At 43.1% G+C, this 25736-nt stretch overlaps 2 pseudogenes; both read left to right on the forward strand.

Annotated features, from left to right (window-relative positions):
- Positions 1-22612, forward strand: part of LOC147419395 (uncharacterized) — a 36752-nt pseudogene extending 14140 nt beyond the window's left edge.
- A 594-nt stretch (positions 22613-23206) lies between these two features.
- Positions 23207-25736, forward strand: part of LOC147419396 (uncharacterized) — a 158404-nt pseudogene continuing 155874 nt past the window's right edge.

The following is a 25736-nucleotide window of genomic DNA, read 5'->3' on the forward strand; positions in this document are numbered from 1 at the left end:
ACAAAAAAAGACTCTATGTCTTTACCTACACAGAGGGATCGGAAGTGAAAATTGCCGCTTACGATAAGTATGGCAGGCAATACTCAACAATGGGCAAGAAAGAATTAGAAGGATATACATACTTTGGGGGACCACTACATCAGTATTATGTTACTTCTAGCTCACATAGACCAGCACCAACAACTGGAGTGCAAAACTCAATGACAACAGGAGGACAAAGAACTCAGGTTGCTGACTCTTTCAGTCAACCTTGGGACTCGAAGCTCGGACCAATGGGATCATTACATTCCAGAGAGTCAATGGAGACGAATCGAGGTAGTGCAGTTCCAATCCCCACCTATACCACTCCAGGTCCAAGGTTTGAAGCGGAACCATCACATTTACCTCCCAGTAGTAGATTCAGGGCAGAGGAACCGACAAGGGTAACCCATGAAGTCCATGATGCTAGAGAAAGCTTTAGCCGAGACACAGGAGCAATGAGATTGGTAGCAGATCATAGACGTATGAGACCATCTCAAGTAGCCAAGTGTATGCCAAAGAAGTATGGTGGTTCAGGAGATCCGTATGCACATGTGTCACTCTTTAAGCAAGTCTTAAGAGCTGAGCAGATAACAGATTTCCATACACAATACGAGGGATTTGGTCTTACTCTAGAAGGTACTGCATTGACATGGTTTCAACCACTGAACATAGGGGGATTCCATGACATTGACCATTTGCTAAGAGAGTTTGCTGAGGAATTCTCAAAACGAGGGATTAAGCACAATACGGTCTCACAAATATATGCTTTTAAACAGAGAGAACACGAAAAAGTGAAGGAAGCTTCACTTCGCTTCAAACAATACATTGAGAGATGTCCAGTACGTGAACGACCACAAGATGACAGACTATCTGTTCTCTTTATTGAGGGACTGAGGAACGACACTCTCAAGAAGGACTTGCACTTGAAAGCTTGTACAAGTTTCGAGCAAGTAACGAGAGAGGCATTGTACTTAGTGGATAACTGTACGGTTTATGGAGAGGTGTCAGCGGATACAGATTTTGCATCCAGTAGCTCCTCCTCCGTAGCGAGCGAGACTACCACTAAAAAGAATGTTCAAACAACAACCATGCCAAATGTAGAGCAAATGATAGAAGATGCTCTAAAAAGGATGGCACCATACCAAAAACCATTGCCAAAAACACTGAAATGGTGTGCTATTGAACAAAAATGGACAAATCATCCAACAGAGGAGTGCTATTACAACAAAGGGTATGTAAGGGAGCGCCAGTATGCACCTCCTGCTCAATTAGCACCACCTCAAGTACATCCAGTACCTCGATACCCAACGGGAAATGTACCAGGACCTATGGGGATAGAAAGACCGCAACCGGTATTGGGACAACAACCACCTTTACCAGGAGCAAGACCAGTGGGCATTAGATATGCACCAACCTTAGAGAATCAGGAAGAACAAGCCTTAGTGCCTGTTCAAGCCTATTACGAAGAATCGGGTGCACACATGTCTCCGACAGTGTATTACCCACCAGAAGAACCAAACAACCAGAACCATGGGGCATGATGGGGAATGTTGGAACACCAACAGTTACAAGTGCTTCTGATGAAGAGAGATACAATTTGGACGCAAGAACCTTGATGTTCATAGCTCATGGAGGGTTAACAGGACAAAGACCATCCTATCCACAAAGGACGAATCAAGGGGGACCAAGACCAGCACTAGGACCCTGTTACAAGTGTGGAGGTGACCATCTGATGAATGTTTGCCCACATACGGAAATCATTAGAATTAACGCTTATTGCACTGAGTGTGGGGTTACTCACTTCATTGAGGATTGTTCAAAGAATCCAAACAAAGTGCAAAAGACGACATTGAATATGCTAGAAACTATTCCTACCAGCAGTGGGTCTGAAAATGAAACTCTGATACCAACGCAAGTTGTTACTAGAGCTCAAGCTAAGAAAACCACTAGAGAACCTGAGAATGGAAAGTTAGCGACTGAAGTGGTTAGTCAAGGACCGCGGAGTCAGAAAAACACATGGAAAGCTAGAAAAGCACGCATGAAGTTGAGAAAAGAACGTGAAGACGCTATTCTAGCTGAGGAACTAAAGCAAACTAAAGCTAGATTAGAAAAACTTGAGAGTCAAAACGGGAAACGAGAGATGAGCCCGGAAAGAACGAAACAAAAGAGTATCAAAGAAACAACGAGCTTAAGCTCGGGGGATCAGTGCTAGTCGACAAAGTACACGAACCATTGGACGCACTGATGAGAGCTTACGAAGCTAGGTTAAAGAACAACCAAACACAAGAACAGAGGTGGATGACATACCCAAACGCGGAATTGGAAAAGCAGAGACTTGAAATGTGCCAGAGAATGATCGAGACTGCACAAGCCTTATTAGAACCACCAAAAGAAACAATGAATTGTGGAAAGGAAAACCCAATTCAGCAAGAGACTATCGTTTCACGGGTAGCTGAAAAGACTCCCAGTGCACAAAAGCCTGAAAATACACAAAAGGATGACCGCATAGTATTGAACACAACCGATCAGGAGATAGAGAGTTTTCATCCAGTCATACAGAGGTCTTACGGAAAGATGAGGATTACAATGAATTTTGGAAACAAGTGAGAGAGGCAAACTTTGCAAACGAGCTAAGTTGCCAAGCTAATCAGACAAATTGGGAAAAGGACATCAGGAATCCTCCCATAGTGGAATTTGAGGCAGGATCTCAAGTGGACTTGGATCTGCAATCTTACTGGGGAGATGGGGGCTCTGTTAGAACAATGGAGAGCAAACCTCATTCACTGAAAACCTTACCTTCATACTTAGGAGAGTATGAAGCAAAATCCGAGATTAGAGCACTTCCCTCACGAAAATCTCATCAGAAAAAGTCATGGACTCGCAAGGATTGATAGAGATCTTGTCAACACCAGTGACATGCACTATCACTCTAGCTGAGCTTTTGAGGCTAAGACCACATATGTGGACCACTGTAGGAAAATGCTTGGAGAAATTCGGGATAAAAGATCCAACATCGAGATTGCAAGAGAGCATTGAGGAGCTGAGCAAGCCACAAAAGAACGCTAAGCCTGTACCCTTAAACAAGGTCGGAGAGTATTGCGAAGGTGAAGAGGGGAATACAACCTTACCAGTTGAATTCCAAGGAGTGAACACAATGGCAATACTAGACAGCGGAGCTGGGGTAGCCATTGCTACAAAAGAAATCTGGAAAAAATGGGGGAAACCAGCAATAAGGAAGACTAGGTTGAAACTCCAATTAGCAGATGGACACATGGAGAAACCTATGGGGTTATTAGAGAAAGTTGTAGTGACTTCTTGCGGCATTGAATACGAACATACTTTTGCTATTGTCGATTTTGGCAAGGAGAATAACTATGATATCATATTGGGAAGACCATTCATGAGACAGTTGAAAATGGTCCAGGATTGGGGCTACGATCACATATACCTGAGAAATATGGAAACCACTACACGTGTGAACCTGAAAGACCATAGCTACAAAGATGTGAACCGAACACCGGTAGAGGAGTTTGATTCAGCTACTTTGGCGGGATCCGAATTTCCAGCTTGGTTAGGTAAACCCAAGGAGTTATGGATGTGTGGAGCTTCGAAATGTGGAAGTCTGAAACGAGAAGAATGTGTTTTAGAAAGGGCTATCGAAGACGAAACTTATGTAGGAGAACCCTTTCCAGAGGACACGTTTGAACCATTAGAATGGACACACATTCTAGCAACCCTAGATGTTTGTGCAATTCCGGATGGTCCCACAACGAAATTTTGCGACAAGGACGGGTACGACGTGGTTCCGTATTTCATGTTGAGAACTGTACTCAAAAAGAAACTGAAAAGAACGATACACTGGAAAAGGAAGATGAAGAAGAGGTGTTTCACGACATTCCCAATCATCCAGAGTGGGGAAATGAAGCAGACAACGAGTCAACGGACAATTCAAGCGGAAACGAAGAAACTATAACGGATGTCCGATTTTATGATTTTCCGAACCAAACTAAACAACGCCAGAAACACTATAGAGCAAAGAAAAAAACAAAAGGGGTTAGAACCAATCCGATGCCTAGAATAAGAGGAAAAAATCAATTCCTAATGCTAGTAAAGGCTGAAGATTGTGTTAAGGATAAGATTTCTGGAAGAATGAGAGGCAGTGATCAAAAGAGCTTACGAAAAGACAAAAGAGGCTCAAGAAATCAAGTTCAAAATAATGGAACGAAAACTGAAACAGAAAAATCAGAAAAGAACAAGCGCAACAGAGAATACACGGAGTCCAAGTTAGAACGTAGAAACAAGTACAGAGAGCTCAAGAAAACTCTGAAGGAAGTTTGGACGACAGAAATTGAGAGTGGAGAGGACGAAAACGTCAAAATCAAGGAAAACATGGATGTTCCCTCTCACTATAGGAAATTCACAATAGAGGATAGGAAGGTGATATTAACCCCACCTATTCGAGAGAGGAAGGAGAACGAATCTTATGACGGACCGGAGGATGCAAAAAAAGTTGATTTAGCAGCTCCAGGTGAGACACCTAGACCGGTGTACATAGCCACAGATTTGTCTCCAGGCGAGGAAGAGAGACTTTTGAGTCTTCTCAGAGAGTATAGGGATGTGTTTGCATGGTCTTATAAGGACTTAAAGGGAGTTGACCCATCGATATGCCAACACTCAATCCCACTGAAACAAGACGCAAAGCCTAGCAGACAGAGACCATACACATATAATGATACTTTTGCTAAGCGAATCAAGGAGAGATAGATAAGCTAATGGAAGCTGAATTCATATACGAGATTGAACACACTGATTGGGTATCTCCGATTGTGGTAGTACCTAAGAAGAACGGAAAACTCCGAGTGTGTGTCAACTTAAAGAAAGTGAATGCTGCAACAATCAGGGACAATTATCCCCTGCCGATAACTGATCATGTTCTAGAGCGTGTATCAGGGAAAACAGCATACTCCTTTCTTGATGGTTTTTCAGGATATAACCAGCTAGCCATAGCACTGGAAGATCAACATAAAACAGCTTTTGCAACGGAGTGGGGAATTTATGCTTATCGGGTTATGCCTTTTGGTCTAACCAATGCTCCCGCAACCTTCCAGAGGCTGATGACGCATGCTTTCAAAGAATACTTAAGGCTGTTTCTAGAAATATACATGGATGACTTATGTGTACATTCTCTTTGAGAGATGAGCATCTAGAACACCTAAGAAAAGTATTTGAGAAATGTAGGACATATCGCATTTGTCTCAATCCTGAGAAATGTGTGTTTATGGTCCGACAGGGCAGAATTCTGGGACATATTGTCTCACAAAACGGAATATCCACGGATTTAGAGAAGATAAAAGTTATAGTGGATATGCCTAGACCAACCAATGCGAAACAAGTACAGAGCTTTATGGGACATTGTGGATATTATAGACGATTCATTTACATGTACGCTATAATAGGCCAACCACTTTACAGGCTAATAGTGAACTTTGAATGGACAGAGGAGTGTGAGGAATCGTTCAAGAAATTGAAAGAGGCACTCATTACTGCTCCAGTCTTGAAATCACCAGATTGGGAGAAGATATTCCATGTGCATATAGATGCTTCGGCATATGCAATAGGATGCATTCTGGCTCAGCCAGAAGAAGGAAACATGGATTTTCCTATCTGTTACGCCAGTCGACAGCTCAACCATGCAGAGAAGAATTACACCACAACAGAGCGAGAAGGATTAGGAATGATATATGCTGTGAAGAAATTTCGGCATTATCTTCTAGCCAACAAGTTTGTGTTTTTTACGGATCACCAAGCCTTGCTCTACCTAGTGAATAAACCATGCAATACCGGGAGAATAGTGAGATGGTTCATTATCTTACTGGAATTCGACTTCACGGTAGTAGTAAAGAAAGGAAAAACACATCTTAGAGCTGATCATCTTTCGCGATTGACGAATGGAGAAGACCCTATAGGAGTAGATGACGACATGCCAGACGCGTACTTGTTCAACATAGAAATGATACCGAGTGGTCTCAAAATGTCGTTAACCTATTAACCTATGGAGGAGAGTTCGATAGAAGAGAATACAACCTGAAACATATTGCTATTCAGCAATCCAAGAATCTTCAATTGATTGCAGGAAGGTTGTATCAATTGGGAAATGATCATGTTTTACGACTATGCATCAATCCTGAGGAATATAGTATATATCTGCGCGAAGCACATGTTCAGGAATGTGCATTTCATTGTTCAAGAAGGAACACATATAGGAATTTGTTACAATTGGGAGTCTATTGGCCAGGAATGAAAGAAAGCGTACATGAATATGTCACTGTATGTATTGTATGTTCATCAAAACCGCCAGCCGAGTATTCGACATTATATCAGATAATGATCGCTCCAGAATGGAGTCAGTATATTGTTGAATATCTCACAAATAGAACTTTCCCAGAAGGAACGTCAAAAGCTCGTCAGAAATCTGTAGAGACAGAAGCTAGAGATTACGCTTTAATAGGAGATCAACTCTATAAGAGAGGTAAAGACAACCAGCTTAGGATTTGCGCATCAGAGTCTGAGTATGTGATAATCCTGGAGCAAGCTCATGGAGGAGTAGGTGGAGGCCATTTCTCAGGTGATAAGACAGCAAAACTTGTCTTAGCCGCAGGAATATGGTGGCCAACATTACATATGGACGCTGAGGAATACGTTAAAAGGTGTGATGACTGTCAGCGGACCAAAGTACCACTTAAAAGAGATGATATGCCGCTTAGACCAATGATGGGGGCAAGAGCTTTTGCAAAATGGGGGATTGATTATGTCGGACCCATTTCACCTCCTGCATATAAGACTCATGCACAATACATCATTGTGGCTACAGACTATCTAACAAAGTGGGTCGAAGCAAAGGCAACTCAAAAAGCAGATGCCAGGACCACGGCACAATTTCTATATGAATACGTCTTTGTACGATATGGATTGCCAATAGAAATTGTGAGTGATCGAGGCACACATTTCATAAATGAAGTGATAGAGATCCTTCTAGATGAATTCATGGTAATCCATAGGAAATCAGCCCCGTATCATCCACAAGCAAACGGACAAGCTGAAGCAACAAACAAAACCATATGCACGGTCCTCACGAAGATTGTATCTGAGTCGAGAACTGACTGGGACCAAAAGTTGCATTCAACATTATGGGCATATAGGGTAGCATATAAAACATCCATAGGAACGACCCCATATAACATGGTTTTTGGGCTAAATGCTATCTTACCAATAGAATTCTTGATTTCAACCTTAAGGGTGGCTAAGGATCTAGAGTGGACAGGGCACGAGCTCTCTGATAGAATAGATGACCTGGAAAAGCTAGATGAGCTTCGCCTAAAAGCAGTAGCTTCCATCTACGCTCAAAAAAGGCGACAAAAGGAATTTTTTGATAAGCATGTGCGGACTAAAGAGTTTAAGGTTGGGGACTATGTCCTAGTTTACACTCTGAAACAGCATGCTAAAAGCTTAAAAAGCGAGGGATGGGACCTCTGGTGATTAAAGATCTATCACCAAGTGGAGCCGTCAAGCTTGCTACATTAGACGGAGAAGAAATGCCCAATTGGATTAGTGGATGCAGAGTGAAAAAGTATCTTTTGCCGCTAACCCAAGACATGCTTCTCAAAATACATCAAGAAAAGCTGCGTGTCCAGAAAAAGAAAAAGATTGAGGAGGAAGCGCAAGCCGAGGCGAAGGAAAGAATGGAGAAAAGAAGACTACTGCGTCAGAAACAGCGCAATGAAGGAGCAATACGAATAAACGCAGTCAGTATAACAGAAATGGGGAATGACAAAGAAGAACCCATCATTGAATGCAAAGTAGGAACCAACCAAATCAAAGCCAGAGCACTATTGGATTCAGGAGCTCAAGCTAACCTACTTTCACTCAGTTTGTATAGACAATTGACAAATGACACTAAACTACAAACTGCCAAGCAAGAGTTAAAAGTTACTCTGAGAATTCAATCAAAACTGTCGGATGCACAGTTTTACATATACAGATTAACCAATATGTGTATCCTCATATGTTTTACGTGGTTGAAGACCAAGCTACACAACATCCATTATTGCTAGGACAACCATGGCAGAAGCAATACAATGCAATGATTGACTGGAGTTCTAAATCAGTGCTTATCAAATACGAAGGTGAAAGTCAATCAATTAAGTTCACCAAAGGAGCAGAGCCAACTCCAAAGGAAGAATCCACGGACAAGGGCAAACAACAAACAGAGAAAAAGAAGAAGCAATGGCAACCAAAAGTTTCTATACAACCGGATTAATCTTCGACGAGGAATTCTCAACAGTGGATAAGGAAGACAAGCAATAATATAACAGCTCAACCTTGGAAAAAAACGGAGTCAAAGTTGGTATGGAGACCAAAAAAGGCTGTGCCAGAGAACAAAAAGGTGGAAAACAGAGTCTTCAATACCAGACAACAGAGTGATCCCCGACAATCAAGGACAGTGAAACAGATCTGGATTCCAAAGAAGGTCATGACGGCACAAAGCTACAGCACGCAAATTTGGATCCCAAAGATTTGTAAAAGGAACTCCCTTCATACAATCAACGGAAACTCCTAGGTATTTCAAGGCGAGGAAATCAACACACAGAACAAAGCAGGTTTGGGTCGCAAAGAGTTTGTGGCAAGCACAAGCAAAGCGGAAGCAGATTTGGATTGTGAAAAAAGACAACAAGGTAACGAAGAATCCATCTACTGATTCTACTACCGAAGTGCCAAAACCAACCCAAAACCCGACCACCAATCCTTCAATCAAACAAAGAGCAGCTTTATTGGAAAGAATGTTGTATCATCGCTCTACAATTGCATTGGAAACTTATGACCAAAACAACTACAATGCTTCACCCACAGACACTTCATAGTCGTCCGGGAGGACTCAGACTAGGAGGGGGGGAGGTATACAGGAGTTACAAAGCAGCTACAAGCGGAAAAAAAAAAAAACAAAGAAAAACAAAAATTATATTACAAGGGCAGTGTCTTACATGATTTTGCAATTTTTATGTTTGATTGCGGATATTGATAATATTTATGCCCTTATATACCTTGTTTTGCAACAAGAAGAGATCAAATGATGAATTTGGGTCTCTAGATGTGTAAATATCACTAAATAAGAGTGTTTTTGGAGCTAAAAAGTGGAAAAAAGTGGTAATCCAAGTCCAAAAATCACAAAGAAGTGTATATTCATATACACAGGGTTACCAGCTATTTATCGTGTATGTTTGGAATTTTTTGGCTTCAATTTGCTATTTTCCTTTATTTTTTATGATTTTCTTAATAAAAATAAAAGAAAAATAAAAAAGCAGGTGAAATGAGATCGGAAAAAAGAAAAGAATAGACGGTGATGATCCTAATGACAAGGGCAACCCATGGTAAAAATTGGGTACAATTCTGAAAAAGTTGCGGAAAGCCCGAAATGACAGAATTTTGGCAAAGTGGACAGATTTCTCAGAAACAGGTCAAATGGAGTCCAAATTGAGAAATTTCAAATCCTAAAGTGCATTTCACGACGAGATAGGAGCACATGTCAAATTTGGTAACAAGTGATCCGGGAAGCCCGAAGTTAAGTATTTTTCACTTCACTATCAAGCTCATTTCCACTATTACCTTCTTGGAGAGAGCAAAGAGCACACAGGAGCATCCGACCTTCTACCGCCTTCTACGACTGCTACGAGAGCTCAGAGGACACCAGACATGAGAGGTAGACTCGTTGCCATAAGCTTTTGATGCTTATCGTTAACTTTTGTCGCGAAAACTCACCAAAACCAAGAAACAAGAGCAGACGGGGAATGGGGAAGAACGCTAGGTAGGGGCACAACCGCCTAACCAAACCTTGCAAGAACTTAGAGGTGGGTTACCCTAGTATAGGAGATGAGTTTCTAGCACTCAAAGCTCGAGAAAGAACGACTGGAAAAACCCTAGGTCAACAGAGCCTGCAAGAGGCAAACAGAAAAAAGTTGTCGGAACGACACAAAACTTCTCAGAAGCTTAACAACATCGAGGGCAATGCAACCATGGAGTATCTCCAGGTTTGGACCACCAAAAGTAGGTCGGAACAACCGATTCGGCTGCGGACACACAAAGCGTCATTTTGGCATAACGGCTAAAATTGACGACCAAATGACATGAAACTTCACAAGCAGCTTCAAATATACATGGATGACTTATGTTTGCAAGCAAAACCCAAAAGAAAGCTGATTCACTTACCGATGGTGAAAAAGACGCTTTCGGGCAACCAAATGGAGAAAGATGGAGAACGGGGAGCCAAAGTCAAGTTCAACCGAATAGGTGGCTTCACAACATATCCAATGAGCTGGAAATGCAACTCTCAAGAAGAAAAGTTGAAGAAATTCAACTCCAAGGCAAAAAGACGACTTCGGAGACTGAAATGCCTATAAGGGGGCTTTTTAGCTAAACTGATGACTTTTTAAGTTGAAAACTAGTTAGCAGGGCTTAGGGCACTAGCACAAAGCATTCTTTGCACAAAAAGACCAACATTTCAAGAAAAGACATCATACGCGTATGATGTCTCACAGCATGATTTTCACATCCATTTCAACATTTGAGTGCATAGCCTCATTCCACATGTTAATCACATCCTATGAACCAAGTATCATGAGAATTGGAGTTAGAAAACCCAAGGAAAACCAAAAAGACGCAAAGTAGGCCATAAAATTGATTTTTGGTCCTAATTTTGTCAAAATAACTCCAAACTCATTGAAACTTTGTAGGATTGTTGATTAACACATCTACAAGCTATCTGGAACCAAAAAGCACCATTTTGACACAAAAGACATCATACGCGTATAATGTCTATTTGCACTTACAGAGCCAAAAATGCTCATTTGTCATCATACATCCATTATATATATCTAATACATGCTACATATGAAGTTTGGAACCATTTGGTCAAGTGGATCACCCCATTAGCCCAATTAAGAGAAAATCCTTCATACAAAGCCTATTTTTGTCCCAAATCCAACATATTCAAGTCCAAACCAAGATTTGAGTATAAACAGTCCTTCACTAGCACATGGAGAGTCCACAGAACCAATCCCATGAAAAATTGATGAAAAAGACATCATACGCGTATGATGTCTCCAGAGCCATTTTTAGCCCAAATTCTATCCAAACTTGATAAATCCACTGAATAAGCCTATCTAAAGCCAAAACCAAGCTTATAGAGAAAATTGGTCCAAAAATGCACTAAAAGACATCATACGCGTATGATGTCTCACTATGTGATTTTGGCATCTAAGGGCTTCAACCACCAAACAGAAGTGTTCTACATGCCATTTGAAAGTAATCACCAAGTTTTACCCAATTTGGATCATAAAATCCATTTCCCTTTCAAAATTTTGCCAAGAGCCTGAACTGGACTAAACTGGCCAAAACTTGACCAAATGGGATCCAAACTCAAATCCAAGCATATGACACTCATGTAACACTATCAGCTACAAGCACAACCAATATGAAGTCATTCTGACACAAAAGACATCATACGCGTATGATGTCTCAAGCATGTTTTTGAGCCCAGTTTGCATATTTTTTCACCTACATTGCATCCTTAGGCCCTGAATAGCTCATGTTTCAATTTTCAAGTCATTTGAATAGTTAAAAGCTTCATTTCGGCTTTCAGTACTACTAAAAAGACGCTAACTTCTATGATTGGAGTTACAGGATCCATGGATTCCGCTAAGTCATCGGCAAATAAGAGAAAAAGACCAACCATCAAGGATGCTCTTGCAGAAGCAGAACCTTTTGATATTCCAACAGAAACCCTCAAGCCAACCAAGACTTGGATGGAGGAAGCAGTACTAGAAAAAGAGGGAATAAAGATCTACCAAGGGACTTTCAGAGATCCTCAAGGGCAATCGATCGATGTACCTATGATCCCACGAGAATTAGTGGATTATAGCAGAACAGAGAACATAAGCAAATACCTGGAAAAGGCTGACTTACACAGGTTCTTCACCTCGAGACCATCAGGTGTAGACACAAGAAGAGTGTATGAGTTGGCAACATCCATTCAGAAGGATGGGAAAGCCACGTTGACAGCCATGGATGGAGAAACAGTTGAAGTACAGATCACTCCACAGCTCATTGCAGATGCATTGAAGCTGCACAACAAAGGGAGTTCTGTCAGAGAAAGAAGGGAAGCCATAGAGGTCTATGGATCAAAGAAACAAAATACAACCTACGGAGATATGGCAGATCAACGAGCGGCAACCCTTTGCCGATTATACAACCAATTTTTCCATGTGTGTGGTAAAAGACCGCAGAAGTATACTACACCACCCCATGCCATTGCGACAACCATCACATGGGCATTGAAAAGCAACATGCCAAAAGAGGTGAATTATGCTCAATACATCCACGAGCAAGTAATCGCCATGCACAACCAGAAGCCAAAGTACATAGGAGGAGGAGAAATCCTAACAAGAATAGCTTATGAAGCTATTGGAGCTAGGGATCAAGGGCCCAGATTCCCTCCCAGAATGAGTGGCTTAGAGAAGCCGATAAAGAGGAAGAACAACAAGAAGTATCCAAGAGGGCATCCACAAGAGCACGCCGAAAACTAGAAATAGTTTCAGAACCTGAGGAGGCCGTGGACGAGCCGCTCAAGAAGAAAGTGAAGAAGAAGGCCGATCCCAAGCAAACCAAAAGTCAAAAAGCCGCAAGAATGGAAAGGCTGGTGGAGCAGTTTAGAGCGGAAAGAGCTCTAAAGGGGGACTTTGAAGAAATGTGGGTGCCAGACCCCAGTAAAGTCGGAACCAGCTCAGCCAGGCCACATGTTGATCAATACGATCAATATATTAGAGCTTATGAGGAGTCGGAGGCCATACTGGAGCAACAACCTGTCGAGCCTTATACTGAAGAGGAAGTACAGCTTTTAAAAGCTGAGCTGCAAAAGGACGACAAGGGGAAGAAGAAAGTAGATGAGTCTACTGAACCTCAAAGAAAGACGGGCAAGCAAACAAAGGGAAAGCCAAGATGACTGAGGACAATCAGCCCTCTTTTACTGTTGTACCCAGCCCGAAGAAATGGAAATTATTGTGGAGGAAACCCAATAGAAATAGAAACAGAAGTTATGGAAAAGCCGGAGGCCGGGACCAAGGAAAAGGAGATAGATCCAGTTAAGCAAAAGAAAGATGATTATGAGGATCTGGTCGCTATCGGATACAGTGAAGAAGAGGCCCTGGAGGCAGTTTATGGGATATCCCTACGGAAGCAAGATGATCGGAAAGGGACGAAAGAAAAGACAAAGGGTACAATGGAGAGTGAAGAAAAAATGGACGAGCCGAAGCCATTGGAGGCGGTGGCAGAAAGAGCTGTCAAGTTGACAGATGATGATGAAAAAGACATGCACATGGTGCATGAACTGCTCAGCAAGATTAAAGAAAGATCCAGAGCAAAAGAAGTAGCACTTGAGACAGCAAAACAAAAGGAAGCAGAGTTGCAGAAGCAGTTAGAGAATGCTATGACTGAATCTGAAAGTCATAAAGCATCACTCTACGACGCAGAAAACGAGAGAGACGGCTTGATACTCCAACTAGCCGAAGCTTCAAGAGAGGTAACAAGTTCACAGGAAGCAAAGGAGCGAATAGAAGATGAGCTGGAGGCAGCCAAGGATGAGCTCATTGAGCTAAGGGAAAGAGTCGAACTTCAAGAACGGACAATCATGAGACTCAGGACCACCCCTAGAGCTAGCAGAGCAGGAACAGAACAAGAGGGAGCCCTCGTACCAGCTCTGGAAGAGCAGGTCAGAAGTTTGCAAAGAGAGCTGAGGTTAGAGCAAGTACAAAGATTGCACATGGCGGAGGGATCATTGGCTGCAGAGGAGAGGCTCACATCAGAAAACCAAACACTAAGGACAGAAAATGAGGCCCTCCGCAAACAGCTCCAAGACCTCCAAGAGCAACAAAGAAGAGAAACAGAGACACCACAAGAAGAAGCAGGGAGAGCAGCCATAGAGCTACCAGAAACTGGAGAGGCAACCACAATTGAAGATCCAGCCCCAGTTCAAGAAGTGGCCTCAACTTCAGGAATCTCTGAAGAAGAAGAACAAAAGCTCCAGGACCAAATAGAAAAGTCAACAGAGGAAAGTGCCAAGGCGGAAATGGAATGGGAAAGGAGACTCCTCATCTCCATTAGACTTCAAGGTTTAGACACAAAAGTGCTCCATGAAGAGTGGATGCAACCAAGCCTGCCTTTCCCTCTGATGAAATTTGAAGTGATAAAGACGAAAAAGAGAATAGAGGAGGAGCAGTATGTCGCTCTTTACGAAGGCGACATCACAAAGGATGAACAATCAAAGAAGATTGTAGATTCTCAACCTAGATGGAGGAAAGGTTGGCTGAACAAATACCAAGCCTACCTCATCTACTTGGTAGAGGCTCCAAAGGAGATTCGGGAGGATGCAACCTTCTGCCCGGTGCCAAGAGTCAGAAGCTGGAAAGAGCATGGCAGGATTGCAGAAAAGAAGCCAAATTGGCTTAATTACCCAAGGATGCCAGGACCAAAGGAAGGAGAGAGAATAGGTAAAGCCTACATGGTGAAAACCCTAACGGGCACCATCAAACTCTTTACTGGCTCTCCTGACCTTTCGTGTCAGATGCTAAAGAAAATCTGCAAGACTCTCTTAGCATGCATTGAAGTGTTCGCGCCAGATAAAGCTACGACCTCAAGTCTACTATCGACGGCCGACACAGTGACGGATATGATGTATGATCTTTCATTGCAGCCCTCACCAAAGGTGTTACATCTCTTATACCAAAGAATTATGTTTTTGCCTAGCTTCCACATGCAAACATTCGAAGAAGCGTTCTACACCGGCTTTTTCACTCACGAAAGCAAAATATTCGGCCCAACCTTGACCATCGGCAACCTACGCTACGAATCACATTTGCAGATGCTCAAGACGACAGGACTCTATTGACCAAGCCAAAAGTCATGTCAGGGACGACATGAACGCGGAGGGGGGGAGTGTTGAGCCAGCAGAGGATCACACCCGCATTTTTGCTCACGCCCATCATTTTGTAACCATTGATTGTAATAAATGTCTTTCCGACATTAATTTTGATTTGAGCCATTCATTAAGTAACGGGACTCAATTGAGTTTCCAGCTTGTAATCCCGACGTAATTTCACCTGCTTATGTAAATAATTAGAGATGTTCTCACCTCCAAGGCTGAGGTATATAAGCCAAAGTTTTGTAACCTAAAGGGAGATTCAATTATTAATCAAAGAGAGTTTTGGAGAGCCGTGACTGTGTCTGAGAGAGAGAGAGAGAGAGTGAGAGAGAGTCTTATCTTCTTGCTACGCGAGCTACGGGGCCGCCATTGGAGAAGCGACACCACCATTGTGTTAGCAACGGTGAGAGCTACGCACAGATACCAAGAGTGTGAGCTATCGACTTCTATGTGAGGTAAGTTCCTACGAGCTTCGGTGTGAGTTTTCTTCCAACTCGTGTGTCGGAATAGAGCGTGCAGCATATCTATAGAACCACAACGAGTAGAGCTACACATTCGTACCATCGGGGTCAAGTTTCGGTCACCTGTAATTTTCGGCCTGTCTTCATACGCGTTTACCGCACGGAGTGGTTATAGGTTGATTTTGCAGTTCAAGTCTTTAGGGTGTTGTTCTTACCTAGTGTATAGACTTCCCCTTGAGTTTGAGATCGATTCGATGATTCTAGATCCTGTTTCGTATAGCATTCGTTCGTAGTACGGATTTCAGTCACTTGCGTATTTTAGAACTTAGATTTGATTTCCTTGGTAGTGATTGTCATTAGAAGGTCGAGTAGGTGATTTGACACCCACCTAGTTGTTTCCATGCGCCTGCGGGTCAAGCTTCGTCCTCGTCTGACAAATTCTGTTGTTGGTTGAGTTCTCGCTATTTAGCTTCCGCTAGCGGCGTAACCGCCTTAACAGATACTTGAGCATAAGTGCAGCCATCTCATCTTGGTTTTGAATTGTATTCCCTTTCTCATCATCGAGCACTTGCACGTGGCCTTGACTTTTCCTCACTCTTAGAGCCCTAAAAAAATGTGCTTGGTTAGAAGGCTCTGGTTACAGGAAAGTTTCCCTAGATAGAAATCTCTCCTTCTTGATTTCCTCCAGCTGTTCATTGCCCAGGTGAGATTTAGCTTCGAGCCATCGCTTGTGCTCATCTTCGGTAGCCAGTCCGGCAGCCTTCATAGAGGCTACTTGCGCTACCTCCTCTGTGAGATGTTTGATATGTGCCTCATTGGCTTTTTTTACCCGAGGACCCGAAGTTTTGATAGCTTTTTGTATACCCCGAACAAATCCGTTCCAAGCACTAGGTTTATTCATTCCCACATCTTTCTTGAGCTTTCCCAACGCTTTCTTGGTGATGCTTCTGAAGAGAGGGTCTTTGAACAGGTGTGTCCCTGTAATAACAAGAAGCTTTTTCTCCCCTCTGACGGATTGCCCCCCCTCTTTTTCTTTCTTGAGCTGTAAGTGTAATGGCATGTGATCGGAGAGGCTTTTTGTTGAAATTACCTTCATCTCTACTGTCGATGATATCCAGCCAGCTTGAGGAGAGCAGTAGCATCTATCCAGCCGGGAGGTAGTGCGGGCATACTGAAGGCTTGTGTAGGTGAATCCAGGCATGCTGTTCCATGGGCCCACTTCCCACAAGTCAATCAAAGCCCAAGCTCAGCCATTTAGACTTTTATGAGCGAGCTAGTAGACTGGCGGAGCGTGTTTTGTCTTTGCTTTTCTCGACCATATTGAAATCTCCAACCATCAACCACTCCCCTTCGATCGGAGTATCCCTGAGCTGCATCCACAGTTTAGCTCTATCCTTTGCGTTGCAGGGGCCGTAGACATATACTATGGTAAAAGGTTGATTGTCCCATCTGATTCTAACACCAAGGACTCTTCCGGAGGGGTGGTTAAGAACCACCTTTGGCTCCAACTCTCTGTAAGCAATGAACAAGACACCACTGAAATCGTCGCTTCCTTCCCCATAAAATATAAGTTTTCTTCCTATAGCCTGTTTTCTCTTGCATCGAGCATCCAGATGGTGTTCTTGGATGGCCCAGCAATTGACTGTCTTCTCTTTATTCACTTCCTCCTAGAAGAGAGTGCCCTTCTTTTGGGTTTTTAGTCCCTTCACTTTCCAAGATTGAATAGATAGAGTATCCATCATTGGGAAAGGGGGACAAATTCTTCTACCTCCAGGAACTCTTCACCAGAGTTCCCATTCAGGTTGTCCTCTTCTGTCATAATAATCAATATCTAATTCTCTTAAATGATTTTCTCATATTAAACTGATCATTTAATGTGGGGAAGTGCCAGGGGAGAAAAAGCTAGAATATTGGTTAAGCTAGCAGACCGGCCACAATAGGGATCCAAAGGAGGGAAAATAGGGATCCAAAGGGGGGGCCATCTGCAAAAGAGCCATGTGCAACAATGGGCTAAAAAGACCCTAAGGTTCAGCCCATTAAGACTTCCAAAATGCTAAGGTTCCAAAATTCAAAGGTTGTGTCCAAAGGGTTAAAGCTTAGGGGGAATTGGATGCTTTGTGTGCTCTCCAAAGTCAATGCACATCCCTACATGGGAGGGGGCGAGCCCTTCTTCTAGGGGATGAGAGAGAAATCCACACACACACACACACACACACACAAGCCCCTTTACACAAAGGGAATTAGGGACACATGTCAGCTCCCTAGCCCAGATGCCCACAAGATGTGACCAATTCCTATTGGATGACCCTTGAAGTGGACCAATGAGAATTAAGCTAGAGTAAATCTAGTTTAATTAATTTAAAAACATTTAATAAAAGAAACCAATAAGAATTAAGTCTCCTAGAAGACTATTGGGCAGTCTCCCAAAGGGTCCAATGAGCATTCAGGAGCCCCATGGCTTGCCTGATTCCTATTGGCCAGGAGGCAAAGGGGTCCAATGAGAGTTTAGTTTAATTATTTAATTACCTCAAGCTCTCACAAAACGGGAAAGGGGGACACATGTCAGAAGGCTATCACTTATGCTGCTTAATTGTAATTGGCTTGACTTGGGGAGGGCCAATGAGGCTGCAGGAAGAGCAAATAGCAAGGGGGCTCACCCAAGAGAGAGGGGGGGCTGATTTTTGCTTGGCATTATCACACACACAATCTCACGTGTGAAGAAAGACAAGACTATCTCTTCCCAAGCTTTAATGGAGAACTCATCACCTACTCTAAGCTTGTGAGATAGAAGCCTACCTCAACACTCTCTTGGCATGTGGATGCAAATCCAACCAAGAGCCAAGCTTCAATGCATGCTCATCTCCTCTACCAAGCTAATTACTAAGCTAAGCTATGCTAATATGAGTGATTATGTGAGGAGATGTACATCTTTCTCGTAAGATACTCCTTCTTCCTCTCAATCTACTCTCATACCCTGCTAGCTCTCACCATCTTCGAAGGTGTGTGAGGTCTTGGGTCTGAGAACGGGGATAATTCAAGTTGTGTTTGTTAAGTGTTTTGCTTAGTGCATGAAGCTTTCATCTTCATTGCACTAGCTAGTCTTGAAGGAACACAAAGAATTGTATTGTACAATGTCTCTCTTGATGGGAGAAACCATAATACAAAGCCTTTTGGAGGGGGGACCGGATCCATGCAAATCCGGTCCTCAACTGTTGTCAATAGCTTAATTTCTCTCTCTTTTGAAAGTATTGTTGATGCTATCTAACTAGGTGTTATGCTTTTTGTTGCTCTCTCCACCCAAGAACTCTTGTAATTCTCATTAGTAATCTATTCTAATGAAATGCCCACTATGTTCATGCTAATTTCCGCTACACATAAGTTATTAGGCCATTAAATGTTACATCTTCCATCGGCTCCTTTTCTGCTGGAACCTGCATGGTATCCAGCTTGGAAGTGAAAAGGTCCTCTTGATTCGTCTTCCCCAAAACCTCGAATATATTGTCATACAGGACAGGAGGCGTTGGAAAATCCGGCGGGAGACCAAGGATTTGTCCCAAGGCCCTAGCCTTTGCTTTGAACTGTTTACATGAAATATGGGATACTTGTTGCCAGCCCTCATCTTTTGACCTAATAGTTGGAGACATCACGATCTTCTGCATTACTGGGGTGGTCGTTCTTTGCTGAGCGGTGGATGAAAAGTGGTAGCTTTGGGTGGTCTTGACCTTACCCCGGTTGCCATGATCTTGTTTCTCCACATCTTTATTCGCGTTGACTTTATTTTGCCCTCCCTTTGCCTTGCCAATATCTTTAGTAGGCTTCTTTGTTGGATCTACTTTATTCGTGCCACCTTGTGGGGTAGCATGTGATTCACTTCTCTCCTCTGTAGGCTTTAGCACCTCAGCGGGACACGCCCTCGCATAATGTCCGAATTTGTTGCATTTGAAGCAGACCCCAAAGAAGGTGTTAAAGTTCAGAGGAATGATATTTAGCACTGTCCCAACATTCACCACCAAGTTCTTTGGTTGTGGCTTCCTCATATCCCACCAGATACAGACCTTGTTTGTTGCTACCCCCGAGGCTCTGACAGATGGGACAAACAATGGATCGCCAAGCGAGGGTGCGAGGTCCTTCAAGTTCTTCCTAAGCCATACTAGGAGGTTGCCAAACTCCACCCATCCTGGGCAGAGATCCTTGAATGCCTCGTTAGATTCAAACAGAGGGTCCCAAGGGATCACGCACAACGGCGTACGATTGAAGAACAACGAGCTTTTCGCCAAAACCTTCTCAACCATTGCACTGTCATTGAACTCAACTGACACGAATCCTTTTGCTATATATTGGGTGAATATTACCGAGCCGTGTTGATTCAACACCAGTGGACTGCTAAGCCAATTCCAGAGCTCAATTCTATTGGAAACTCTCCCCATAAACCCGAACACCAAAGTGGAATTTGCTACCTCCGCCATTTGTTTTTTCACTATGGCAGGGGGAACAACCACCGTAACGGCATCTTCCACCTCGACACGCTGCGGGAGCGCCTTCTTCAGTGCTTGGAAAGCTCTGTCCCCTTTGGCCACTTTAGCAGCATCCTCCTACGACGCCGAATCTTCACGCGACCTTTTGTTCAATGACAATGCACACAAGATTGCCGCTAGGTCTTTTTCCACCTGCGTCTTTCTTTGTTTCAGTTCCTCCTTACTCAGATTAGTAAGGGAGCTTTGACCGCTATCATCGGCGCTCGGTTTCCCAAGGACGCCGGTCGGCTCGATAGCCTTGAGAGCGTCGGGTTGTTCCTTGCCTGACACTGCTTCGGCGTAGGACGGCTTAGAGGAGCTCGCCATGGCACGATGACAGTCCTCACCGATACCAAGCTACACACACGATAATAATCACTATACTAATCCCCAAATATAATATTTGTTGCAGTATGGTGGGGGGGGGGGGGGGGGGGGGGGGGGATGACCTGCTTTGCCACTTACCACACCGTGCGTGTTGCTCAGCTCACGGTCTCGCACAAAGCTTACTCGCTAATTCTCTGCGTGCACCTTCTCTTACCAAGTAGGTTCTTATTAAGCAAATAATCGCTGGAAGTGTTACTAATAGTTAATCGTCTTCCAACAAGCTAATAATCGCAAGCAAAGCCTTCCCAATAAGCAAGCGGGAGTTAATAATCTAGAGGAGAGGAAGAGAGATGTTCTGAAGTTGAAGAAGCTAAGGAAAACGGGCCAATAAAAAGCCAGATCCCTATAAAGGACCCGTGGCCCCCCAATGTAAAGTAGAGTTTGGACCCTTCATGAGACATGAAAAGCCCCGTGTTGAAGTGGTTAAGTCAATTTTACACAGAAAATAATACGGATTGTCTCGTATCGCGTGCGCATTTTTGATCACGACAAATTTTTGTCATAGCTGCGTTTTGCATCGGGTTTTTGATAGCACCCCTCCAACAAAAGATCTGTGCAACAACGAGCTCGCAATTTGCTGTAGGGCTTAGGTGGCCTTAACATGGCCCCTTTAGAGAACAAGGAGGAGATAAGAGTTGTTGTTGTATATGGCATGGGTGGATGAGGGAAGTCTATTCTTGTGGATGCTATCTACAATGAAGTTTTAGTTTCAAAAGGGAGACGACGTCGTAGAATTGAGTTGGTTGAGAATCCTCACAGGAAGATTCAGAAATTTTCTCATGTAGGAAAACGGAGTCTTTCTCAAAGTTTTTCATACAATGCATAACATCATGAGCTTCTGCTTGAGAGGCACCTCATACCTAGCTAGGTACGATTGGGGGCAGGGGACCACCGGCCCCTGTGAGGGAGGCGCCGCATACCTAGCTAGGTATGATTGGGGGCAGGGGCGGCCGCCGGCGATCCCTTGCCCCCAATCGTACTTAGCTAGGTATGGGGCGCCTCCCTCACATAAGCTCACCATGTTGAGGTAAGTCACAATGTGGAAAATATTGTGAGAATTTGTGCAAAACTTCTTGTGGGCCTAGTGACGATCACATTACAAGCATGCGAAAACAAATGATAAAAATGTTAACGAGTAGAAGCCTCTGGATACAAAGAGATCCCAAGGTTTTAAAAGGAAAATTGTCGACAATCCTAACAAGCGAAGGCGGGGATACTCTTTTCATATATTTGAATATGTCGCTGTAATTTTGGAAGCTGCTCTCGTTAGTAGGAATGTAGCAAGATCCTCTCAATATAAGGGGTATGAGCCTCCCGAGAACGACCACGGGAGGGGACCCCCCACCTAAACACTGTAGCCTCACTCCACGCACTCGCGCACCGTGGGGACTCCACGCAAGGTTCCCCGGGGCACGCTATGACCCGCCGGCGGTGCGGCAGAGCCTGAGGCTACGTGGGGCTAGGGACCCGGAACGCAAGACCCGCGAAGACCCACGAAACGCAAACGGCCGTCGACCCATGGAACGCAACCGCCCGAGCCGGTCCCGTCCGAGCCGGGCCCTCCTGAGCCGGTGCCGTCCGCGCCAGGACCCCTTGAAGACGAAAGTCCCCTCCGCCGCGCGCGGGTATAAATCCCCGCCGGGCCCTTGAAGACAGAAGTCCCCTCCGCCACGCGCGGGTATAAATCCCCGCCGGGCCCTCCCCGATGCGCCCAGATTCTAGGGCGTCACACTCAAACCTTTGAGGAGAAAAACGGAGGAGCTGGCACGTGTAGAGGTCTCTTTGCAGGTGTCCTCTTTCTCTCTCTCTCTCTCTCTCTCTCTCTCTAGACGGGTGTTCTCCAGGTGGGCGGTTCCCTCAGGTTACCATCGCGATGCAGTCAACCTCAGAGAGGCGCAGGGGGACGAGCGAACGTGGAAAGACAGTTTTGCTTCTAAATTCGTGATTCCAAAGATTCGTGATTCGGATGGAAATCAATTAATGGGAAGTGCATTCGACCCAATATAATATATTGCATAGATAATGTGCTTCAGCAGCAAAGTTTGGAGAAGCTCCTTGCAGTGGAGCCCGGAAAAATTACACTTCCAAAGGGGAGTAGATGGCTGATCACAAGGGATGCGTCTGTGTCCACGAGGTTTTTAATGAGAAACCGAGTCTTTACAATGGGAAAGTACGAGATGACTCTATTGAACAATAGGGGCTAAGAGACTTTTCTAATTTCATTTATTTGGACACGTTGAGCCAATTAGCTTACAATTGTTGGAAAAGTATAAAGATGGTCAAGGAATGATCTAAGAGAATAGAAATTTGTGGCAATTTGCCTTTGGTAATAAGAGTGCTAGGAAGGAGCTTGTTCAATACAGGCGTGGATGAATGGAAGAAGAAATATGAAGCCTTGAAAAGTCATGGAGATCAGTTTGAGCTTGAGGAAGGAGTCAATAATGTCTTAAAGTCAAGTTACGAACACAAGAAGATTTAGAAATTTTCTCATGTAGGAAAATGGAGTCTTTTCCACTATACAATACAATGCTTAACATCATGAGCTTTTGCTCAAGAGGCATCGCATACCTAGCTAGGTACGATTGGGGGCAAGGGACCCCCCCCCTCCCCCCTCTTCTCCCAAACCAGGTCGGCCGTCCCCTGTCCCCAATCATACCTAGCTAGGTATGCAGTGCCTCCCTCACAGAAGCTCATGATGTTGCGGTAAGTCACAATGTGGGAATTATTGTGAGAATTTGTCCAAAACTTCTTGTGTTGGCTGTCAAATAGCAATTGCAAGGAAATATGCTCCTTCCAAAATGCCAACATGTGAGCAAGAATTTCGCGATATTGATGATGAGGTATAATTACTATGCTGGTCTGAGCCTATATAATTACTAATTATCTCAGCCTGATCAAAACTTTCGTAATTTAATAAGACTTTCGATTTTATTTGTAAAGACTTGGAAGGAAGTGGAATGGTTACGAGTGCTAGCTTCGGAAGATGGATCAGTGTTAAAAGCAAAATTCCTTGAGAAGTGCCGACCACTAGAGGTGATGGTTCTTGACACCCATGTCAATGGATGGATTGCAAACCCCCCTCAACATCTCAAGGCTATCTTCAGCAGCTCTTCAAGGTACTTCACGTGATGATCAACATTCTAGTTCTCGTGCTAATTAATTTTGGTTGCAGGCTCCAATTGGAAGCTGAAAAACTAAAGGAAATAGTGTATTGGACGTACGTTCGAGGACTATAGATGAGGAGCTCTGGGTAATTAATTTGATGTCTAAGCTCTCTGGGTCATTTTGATCTTGGTACTTGCTCGTGGTTTTTATCTATGCACTATACTGCAAGTAGCTCCATCAACCAGAAAGCTACAAGGTTTGTGGTGTAACCATTTCCAAGGCAGCTGTTGCCGACTTGCATAAAAACACGCTCCGCAAGCTCTCAACCAGGCAAATAACAGTGCTCCCATCTTACTTTTGTCAGGAGATGACCAAGTTGCAAACATTAAGCTAATTGATTTTGTAGGGAGCACTTTACCTGATGAGATGGGTGGTTTGTCAAGCCTAGAAAGACTGCGGATATCAAGAAACACCCTTGAAGAGATCCCTCAAAGCCTAGGACATCTCACGTGATTACAAAGCCTAATTCTAGAGTTGCAAGTTTTGAAGGAGATGAGTAGCAGTGTGCTTGGAGACCAGATGAAGGAGCTTGAGTTTCATGATTGATCTCGAGGTGATTTCATGTGTGCCTATGGAGGAGATTGGGCAACTTGCTTCCTTGCAGCACTTGCAACTATTTTTGCCGTCCATGGAATGCTTAGTAAAGATGACGGGTGATGCAGATGATGTGTGTTTGAAACTAGAGAAACTGCGGTTGCTCCACTTGACAAAGTGCAAGCAAATGTGAAGCTTGAAGGGCATGCAATTGAGCTGCCCGTCACTAGAGTGCCTGCATTTGGAAGCACTAGAGAAGGTGGAAGCTTCACAAGAAGCTTTGGACCAACTTCCATGTAGCAAAAATATATAATATAGCTAGATGTTTACTAGCTTAAACTAGCAAGAGTGCAAACTAACAAATGTGAGAATTTGCTAGATACTAAAGTAGCAAGTCTCTCACCATATGTCAAGTGACGTACCATATACCAAGTGCACATTTCCCACATGGCAAGTGTATGGTAAGCCAATTACCACATAGTGAAAAATTGCTCGTTAGATCCCAACTAGTAAATTCTCTCAATTGCTAGTTTGCACTCCTAGTTTAATCTACCAATAATCTAGCTAATTGGACGTCTTATTTGCTACATAGCAAAAGGTAAACAATCTAGCAATAAATTTAAATATTAAGTTGGTTTATCATGTTTAAAACTTACAATTAACAAGGTTGAGAGAGAGAGAGAGAGAGAGAGAGAGAGTGCTCAAAATCAAGACTCTTTCAGAAAAGAAAACAAGCTCAATGAATCAAATTTGTATTATCTCCAAAACATCCATGAATAGAGTTCCTAATCAAATCTAATGTGGACATCATTTAAAGATAAACACCCAATGTTATTGTCATTTATAGACACTATGCCTTCTTTAAATAACCAAGTGACCATATCACCACACATAATTGTAGTGTTAATTTCAGTTTAGTTTTTAAACAAAAAACCCGGAATTTTACACATGGTCATATAAGTGTTTTACAAGAGACGATAAGTCTCTTCCACCGACTTTGCTCCCAACCACTTCATTATGATTGTCTCTTGATCAATTTTCGACAAAGATTGTGTCTGAAATAAAGTAAGGGATCAATAAAAAAAACAAAAAAAATATTTTAACATGATTTCACAGATGGAGAAAACGTTTATAAAGTACACAGCACAACCGTGCTCTTTCGATAAAGAAGATAATTTGTTTGTATTAACAACACTCACATCTTAAATAAGAAGCCAAACTTTACTACATGAATAGAGCTCAAAATAAGAACTCATCAATGAAGGTAATAAATAGATCACCTTGGGTATAAGCAAAAAAATAAACTCTTCAAATGAACTCATTATAAGTTGGTTAAGATTATGTTTTTGAAAAGCATTTAAAATCTCAAATTATAACCTTTCTCTTGCGTGCATTCTTCCTTTGATCCTCTTCTAATGGTAATGTGTGCATACCCACCTCCTAAGAAATAGCAAAGAAGTCCATAAAAAATTGAAGGGCTTTTAAAATGCAATAGATAAAGGAAAGTATATTTAGCATTTTATAAGAAATACCTCAATTTGTTGGATGGAATGGCCACTTGTAGAAATATTTTATGACTTTTCAAGTAGATGGTCATGAATAAAAGTTTCATACTCCTAATAGGAGTAG

Source organism: Adiantum capillus-veneris, chromosome 29 (genome assembly GCF_014529385.1).
Source record: "Adiantum capillus-veneris isolate H3 chromosome 29, ASM1452938v2, whole genome shotgun sequence".
Lineage (NCBI taxonomy): Eukaryota > Viridiplantae > Streptophyta > Polypodiopsida > Polypodiales > Pteridaceae > Adiantum > Adiantum capillus-veneris.